Source organism: Solanum dulcamara, chromosome 7, assembly GCF_947179165.1.
Source record: "Solanum dulcamara chromosome 7, daSolDulc1.2, whole genome shotgun sequence".
NCBI lineage: Eukaryota > Viridiplantae > Streptophyta > Magnoliopsida > Solanales > Solanaceae > Solanum > Solanum dulcamara.
In genome coordinates, this window is record NC_077243.1 from 30926852 (window position 1) to 30935451 (window position 8600).

The window sequence follows — 8600 nt, forward strand, 5'->3', positions numbered from 1 at the left end:
TATAAAAAATGTCCCTCAACCATCTCATGTCAATTCCCTAGAGTTTGGCCTCGTAAGCATCATTTGAAACGTTAGGCACTCTTAGAACCTCATTGATATTCTGTGCATCATAGGAAAATCCACTCCCTGGATGTAAATGGTAGGGTTGGGAACATCCCAAAGAATGATAGAGAGTATTGCATAGAACTCTCTTACCCAGCCAGAATGTGCAGGAGAAGGAGATTCTACTAATGGACCTGAGATGAACTCCTAGAGCCGATTGTATAAAACACTAGTCTTCTACGCTACACCCCTCACATGAAAAGCCCTCTCAAAATAGAATTTTGTTCTATGATAATCACAATATCTCTCCTAATTAGCATTGTTGAGAAACCTATCATAAGGGTAATTTTTTTCTTGATTGGCAGCCATTAGATCATAGAACCTGAAGATGTATGAATAAAAAGGGCAGCCCGGTGCACTAAAGCTCCCGCTATGCGCGGGGTCCGGGGAAGGGCCTGACTACAAGGGTCTATTGTACGCAGCCTTGCCTTGCATTTCTGCCAGAGGCTATTTCCAAAGCTTGAACCCGTGACCTCCTGGTCACATGGCAGCAACTTTACCAGTTACTCCAAGGTAAGAAAAATCAAATTTACAGAAAAATCCATCCCTTGGCCGAACTAGGAGGTTACTAGGTGCAGCCTCCTGCTATAGCGAACTATACCCTGCTATAGTGAGACCACTATAGCGGGAATTTATCTACTATAGCGGGGCCTCTACAATGGAGCAAGGCCGCTATAACGGCCTTTATCATTTCAGAATTCCAAGAGATACGTTAATGGCTTCTCTTGATCTGAAACCCTATTTTAAGGGTCTGAATATGGGCTCTAGCTTGCGACTCTACAGGTGATAAATTTTGGTAAGTCATTTTAGGATTTGTTGAGAATGCTAAGAATGTAAAACTGGATTTTTACGCGAGAAGAAGGACAAGAAGGATGGTGATTTCAATAGGTCCTTTTCTAAGAGACCATTTCTGTTGGCACCAATTTCTGAGGGGTATTCTGAACGTCCTGTTCAGTCAGCAATGCATGTATCATCTTGGGATTCATCTGGGACCAGTCAACAACCATCAGGGCAGAGATGATATTCTATCTCTTTTACTTCAATATAGAGGACGACTTTGGACCAAATCTGCTATGAGTGTGGTCAGACATGGTATATTCATAAATAGCAGGCTGAAATTTCATAAAAACCAATTGTGAAATTGGGACTCGCCGTTACCTGAGATATATAAAATACATAGTGCAAGTATCCCAAATTTATGCATACTATACTTATAATTTCACAACAGCAGACTTCACAAGGAATTGTTCCAACTGGTAGATGAGGGAGTCCATTTAGGAGGGATCATTCTCAGCTTGGGCGAGGTGGATCCAAGCCTAGTAGGGGTGGCACTCAATCTAACAGAGGTGACGGTCAGATAGGTGGATGCAGTACTCAGCCTTGTAAAGGCAATTCCTAAACAGGGGGAAGGGCTCATTTCTATTTTTTTCACATAGACTTGAGGTGGAGAAATTCAATGCAGTGATTACATGTATCCTTCTTATTTGTGACTAGATGGATACATTCTTATTTGATTTCGGTTCCACCTTTTCTTATGTATCCTCCAATTTGTTCTGTTGGTCTAGATATGATTTGTGAGTCTATTGATGTTTCTATACATGTCTACTCTGGTGGAGGGGATTCTGTGATAGTTGATATAGTCCACCATTCCTGTTATGTGACTTTTATGGAATATTAGACGTGGGTAGATTTAGTGATCCTAGATATGATCGATTTTGATATTATTTTGGGGTTGAGTTGGTTATCTTTGTATCATGCTATCTTAGACTAGCACATGAAATCTGTCTCTATTTCTATGTCTGCATGTCTAGATTGTAGTGGAAGGAGAAAAATCCTTTATTCATAAGTCCATAATCTGATCTAGGTAAATTCATGAACTTCATTGGATTATTCCTTCTGACTAAGCATATGTACCATGAATTGTTTTAGTAAGATAATTTAATCAATCCCTTGTTTTGAAAGAACTCTTCAAGGACCAAACGGTCCCTTTCCTTCATACTTCATATAAATAAATCTAAAACCTCAGAGTATATCTTTCCACAAATATTTTCCTAAGAAAATATTATCCTATATTCGTGCGAAGAAGTTACTAGAAAGTGGATGTTTAGCATTTTTGGCTCATCTCTGAGAAACTAGGAAAGAGGTCCTTTCTATTGGGTCAGTTCTAGTGGTGTATTATTTTTTAGAGGTGTTTCTTGTTGACCTACGTGATATGCCACCAGACCGTGATGTTGATTTTATTATTGACTTAGAGCTGGGGAATCATCTCATTTTTATTCTGCCATATTGGATGATACCCTCTAAGTTGAGGGAACTGAAAGTTCAGTTATAAGATTTGTTTAGTAAGGGGTTTATTTGTCTGAGTGCATCTCCTTGGGGTGCTCCAAATATAGGAGTATGTTTATGTGTATTGACCACCATCAATTGAAAAAGTTCATATGTGTATTGACTTACATTAGTTGAACAAGGTCATATGTGTATTGACTTACATCAGTTGAACAAGGTCACTATTCGAAATAAGTATCCTCTTGGCTACATTAATGACTTGTTTGAATAGTTGCAGATGCGTTAGTCTTTACTAAAATTGACTTGAGGTCTAAATGTCATCAACTTAAGATTCAGACTAAAAAATATTCCTAAGATAACTTTTTGAACTAGGTATGAGCATTATGTGTTTTTGGTTATGACTTTCGGACTTACTAATGCTCCTGTAACTTTTTGAGCTTGATGAATGATATTTTCAAACCATATCTAAATTCGTTCATTATTGTGTTCGTTGATAATATCTTAGTGTATTTTAAGAGTAAAGAGAAGCATGAGAATCACCTTAGGATTGTGTTGGGGTAGCTTAAAGAGAAGCAGTTGTATGCTAAATGTTTTAAGTGTGAGTTCTGACTGTCTTTAGACACTACAAGAAAAAAAGCCTTATTTATGACCAATATTTAGGGACGAGTTAGTAATCTCTCTCTAAAAGTATATATATTGGGACGAGATGATATTCCGATCCTTAATGTTGTGTTTTATTAGGAAGATAAAAAATTTTGGTCCTTAAGAAAAGTAGTAGCCGGTCCCAAATTGTAATTGAGAGCATTTAGCAAGAGGGACTGCCGCCAAAATTTATTAAAATTGTAATAAAACATAAACTTTTCTTTCACTGAAACTTAGGTGGGAAAAGAATTATTTTTCTGAAAAATTGGATAAACTCTCTCTTCTCTCAAAATTCTTTCACTAAAACTTAGGCGGGTAAAGAATTATTTTTCTGAAAAATTGGAGAAAACTCTCTGTTTTCTCTCAAAATTCTTTCACTAAAACTTAGGTGGGAAAAGAATTATTTTTCTGAAATATTGGACAAAACTCCCTGTTTTCTCTCAAAACTCAATGGTCACAAACTTTGCCCACCTCTGTACGTTGCCATCACAGCTTTGCAAATTCTTGAAGGTTGGATTAAGGTTTCCTCCTGTCGCAAACTTGGAGACATCTTTCCTCAACGTATAGGTGTCTTCTTTCTTGGGTTATCACAGCTCTACCCTAATCTCTATTTTCTATCTAGCTCAAACTTCAATTCCAGGTATGCTCTCTTCCATCTAGTTGCTCTGTTACTTCTCTAAATTGTACTAAATTTGCTTTGTTGCTGGTTTTATTCGTGTTGCTCTTCTTCTTCCTATTCTCTATTCAGAATCTGTATTAGTTATTTATTTATTTGTACAGTTAGTGAAAATATTATTGGATTGTGATTTCAATTGATATTTTGGTTTTCTTAAGTGTATTCAAGTTTGTAGTATATTGTGTGTCTGAAGAATCACATTACACATAAAAAAAAGCTTTCTTAAAAAAAAATAAAATAAGAGGACATCCTTCCTTTGTTTTTGTATGCTTCATGGTTTCCTTCTTTAATGAACAGCAAGGCCCCTATATGAATGATTATTTGATTCTTGTTTGATTAGTTGTTGACTATACAACACCGAAATTCTTTAAAGATCGACTTGTAGTAGCACAAGTGATTGTTTTCTATATGCTACAAAGTTGAAGGCACTTTTTAAGATCTGTTTTTGACAATGAATTAGCCGAGATTTGTGCAAATTGGAGTAGATATCACAGTGCTGAATTTGGTAAATTAGGAGTGGTCAATTGAATACTTTTCAGATTTGCTGCTTGAACAGTATAGTCTAATCTTTCAGTCATTATAAAACACAAAGTTGAAAAAAAATCTATCACTCAAAGCTGATCATAAAATGTTCCAAACATTCGAAAACTTTTAATTTTATATTTCATATAGGTACAATAGTCCCTACCTTTCAAGGTGGGGGTTAGGTTTGCGTACACTCTACCCTTCCCAGACCCCACATTATGGGATTATACTGGGTTTGTTGTTGTTGTTGTATAGGTAGAATAGTACAAAGAATACTTCAGCCTAGGCCAGGAGTCTATCAGAAAGAGTCTCTCTATCTCACAAGATAGAGATAAAGTATGCATACACTCTACCCTTCCAAACCCTGTATGCTGTTATTTTGTCCATCAATGTTGGTTTGAACCCTCCTATTATTTTGGATGTGATAATAGATCTTGCTCTATGCATATCAAAAGGATAAAGAATTTTCAATAACTTATACAATGATCTATAGAAATACAACTTAGAGTTACACATACCAGAAAATTAGTGCAAAGTTTCATGCAAACTCCTAAAATACCTTTACAATAGATTACATTGGCTTTGGACAAAAACAAAAACTAGGGGTTTCCTGTTATGACCAACCAATACTACTAAGGAGATAAATACTCCTCATCAGAGGAATTATGCTCTCGTTTAGCTGTGTATCTACTAGTGACAGGTTGTAGATGTGGATTAACTGGAACTGGAAATTTATGTGCGGAGTTAACTATTGTCCTCTCATCTATCATTCCAACTTCCTTGAAAACACGATCAAGAATCATTATAAAGTCTTTGACCACCACGAAGTTTTGAAAGGGTGAGCCTCTTCTCTAGCTGAATCTCTATGGAAATACTCGGTTATTTCCTTCACCAGCGACATGGCTAACGCTTCTTGAGATTAGAGCCTTGTAATCTTCTCTTCTGCTACTTCCATAAACCTGTTCATGGACTCGGAGAATTTTTTAGTACTTCTTTCTTCCGATCCAACAGCTTCAATGTATCCAGAAATCTCAGCAATGTTTTCATTCCCTTTGAAAACTTTAAAACATCATTGTGGAGCACTTCTGAATTCATGGCAGCAACATTTTTAACATTTATAAGCTCTGAAGTAACGTTGGAAACAACTTAGAGGCCAAGTTTCTGGCACTTACCATCATCACTAGTGGTAGACTGTTCATTCTGATTTCTTCTGGAAAGACGAGCACCTTAACCTTTTATAATATCCTGAACCACAAAATGCAAAAAGGTTGTTTTCCCATATGCTCCCTTTACATCTAAAAGCTTTAGGAGTGTGTCAACTTTGAACGCATGAGCATCTCCCCTGTTTGTTCCAACATTATGCGGTTTTCCATCTAGATTTGAAGCAGTTCCTAAATTTGGTAACTTAGGAGTGCTCAATTAAATACAGAGAAAATTCTTAACTAAATTATATTGCTATTTAAGTAGATTGAAATACATGACAGTGCCGGATGTGTAATTTCTTCATTGATTCTTAGCAGACAGAACACATTCATAGTTAGATGTCTTTTCTGAGAGTAAGACTGTGATTTAATTTAATTTAGTGTTTTTCACTTGCATTTCTTTTGTGAGACAGTTTTTTTTTCAAGTTATGTATTAATGTCTGTTTGACAAGAATCAGGTTAAAATCATTTTTTATGATAGTTGAAACAGTTTGAGGTCTTTTTTGTTATCGATAACATATAAAATCAGATTAAATCGACTAATAAGTACACCTACTTCAAATAGTCCGAGCTATTCAGAAAAATCTCATGCCCATAGACTAATTTGTGAAGTATGTTATTCTTCCATAGACAGACAAATATCCTGATTACTGTTGGATATGATTGGCTATTTTGTTTTTATTTTTCCTTCTCTAGTTCGAACACATATGAGCATACTGCATATGTGTTTAACTCATATTTACTATTTTAAATATGTCATCTAGAATTTTTTCTCTTTGTGTTTCTTTGAATGTCTCTGAGGAGATTGTATATGAAAAAAGGCTTATGAACTGCTCCTAAATGTTTGTTGCTTGTATCAGATACGTGTCAGATTAATTACTCTTCTTTCTCTAAGACTACTGGCCGTTTTTAAGTATATTCAAGTTTGTAGTGTATTATGTGTCTAAAGAATGATTATGTTTTGACTTCAATCTTTAAAACTTCAAAACATAATTGTGAGATACAATTACTCACACACTTCAGCCACAAGCTACTTTTTAGATGATTGTTTGTCATAAATTTTTTCTTATCATTTATATTTTTTGTTTATTTTTCAAGGTTATGGCATCTAGTAAGCAATGGATGCAACTTGCTCTTGATAATCGGGTCGACAAAACCTACTTAGACGGGGTTACAAAGTTCTTGAATTATGCTTTTCGGGGATCAGAAGAAGAATTTAAAATTAGATGTCCATGTTACAAATGTCGTAATACAACACCAGAAACTCGTGAGACGAATGAGACACATTTGAAAGTATATGTAATAATTCAAAATTATACTTTCTAGTAACATCATGGCGAACATTTAGGTGAGCCAGTATTTGACTCTGAAGATGAACATGATGAAAAAAATAGAAGATTGTGAGAGTGAAATTGAAGTACAAGAGCTGTTGAGAGATTTACATCCAAATGTTGATGGAGGAGCTAGCCATACTAATTATGATGATTTATTTGAGGAGGAACCAAATGTTGAAGCAATTTTTTTTTTACAGTCTACTGAAGGATTTTGAGTAGCCACTATACCAAAGCTCAAAGGCTTCAAAACTTTCGTCTTTGATTAAATTTCTTCACATCAAAAGTATGGGTTGTTGGAGTAATGAGTCATTTACCATGCTATTGAAAATATTAAAAGAGGAGTTATTGCCTGATAGAGCCAATTTGCCAAATTCATTTTATGAGGCAAAGAAGATAATTCGAGATCTTGGACTTTCTTACAACAAAATTGATGCTTGTACTAATGATTGCATGTTATAATGGAAGGAAGATAGCACACTTGATTATTGTAAAATTTGTGGTGTGTCCAGATAGTAAATAGATACACACATAGACTTGATTCTTGTAAAAATTATGGTGCGTCCAGATGGTAAATAGATACACATAGTGGGGAGACAAAGAATAAAAACATATAAAGACTTTACGCTTTTTTCTCTTAAAGCCCACGCTTCAGAGGTTGTTTATGTAAACAAAGACATCTTTATTAATGACTTGGCATAAGAATGAAAGAACTGATGACGAAATAATGACGCATCCTGTTGATTCAATGGCATGGAAGTCATTCGATGAACTTCATCCTTCATTTGCAGTTAAGCCTCGTAATATTTGACTTGCAATTGCAAGTGACAAGTTTCATCCATTTCGCAAATCAAAAACCTCATATAGAATTTGACATGTGGTTCTTATTTCTTATAATTTACCTCCTTGGTTGTGCATGAAACAGAAAATTTTTATTTTATCAATGCTTATTCCTAGTCCAAATGGTCCTGGAGATGCGATTGATACATATCTTCAATCTCCGATAGAGTAATTGAAGGAGTTGTGGGAAGTTGGTATTGAGACCTTTGATGCATCAACTAAACAAAATTTTAAGTTGCATGCTCCTTTTTTATGGACTATCAGCGACTTTTCAGCATACGAAAATTTATCTGGATGAAGTACAAAAGGAAAATTGATATATCCATCTTGCAATAAAGACACTTCCTCAATTCAATTGGCTACTTCTAAGAAACAGTGCTTCATGGGCCATCAACGTTATCTTCCATTTAGTCACAAATGGAGGAATGACAAGAAGTCATTTGATGGTACAATAGAGAAAATTCTCCCACCAAAAAATGCATTATGGAATTGAGATACGTAATTAATTGCAAGATCTTGAGGGAAACCACTAACAAAGGATCCTAAGAATAAGAGAAAGATATCACATGAAAAACGAAAGGATAATTGGAACAAGAAAAGTATTTTTTTTAACTTCCATATTGGAAATCTCTCTTGTTGCGACATAATATGGATGTTATTCATCTTGAAAAAATATATGTGATAATATTTTAGGAAAATTCATGGATGTCAAAGAAAAGACCAAGCACACAATTAAAACTAGGTTAGACTTGCAGAAAATGAACATAAGGCAGAAAGTCAAAGTTCCAACTGCATACTACACATTGTCGCCCGAAGATAAGCAAAAGTTATGTAATGAACCTTTTGGTCATTTTTGTGTTTCTGCTTCCATTTCATCATTTAAAGCATTTCTATAGCGATTTCAGGTCATTTATGACCTGTTTACACCGGTAGCTCGGTCACTTGATCGTTCGTTTGAGTTTTAGGCTCCTTTCCCTTTTTTGGAGCTATTATAAC

General features: G+C 35.2%; 1 long non-coding RNA gene across 1 annotated transcript; it reads left to right on the forward strand.

Annotated features, from left to right (window-relative positions):
* Positions 1-708: 708 nt before the first annotated feature.
* LOC129896916 (uncharacterized) lies at positions 709-6985 on the forward strand. Its single transcript, XR_008768076.1, has 2 exons — positions 709-3670; positions 6532-6985. It is a non-coding gene; the product is annotated as an uncharacterized LOC129896916 (long non-coding RNA).
* Positions 6986-8600: the final 1615 nt, after the last annotated feature.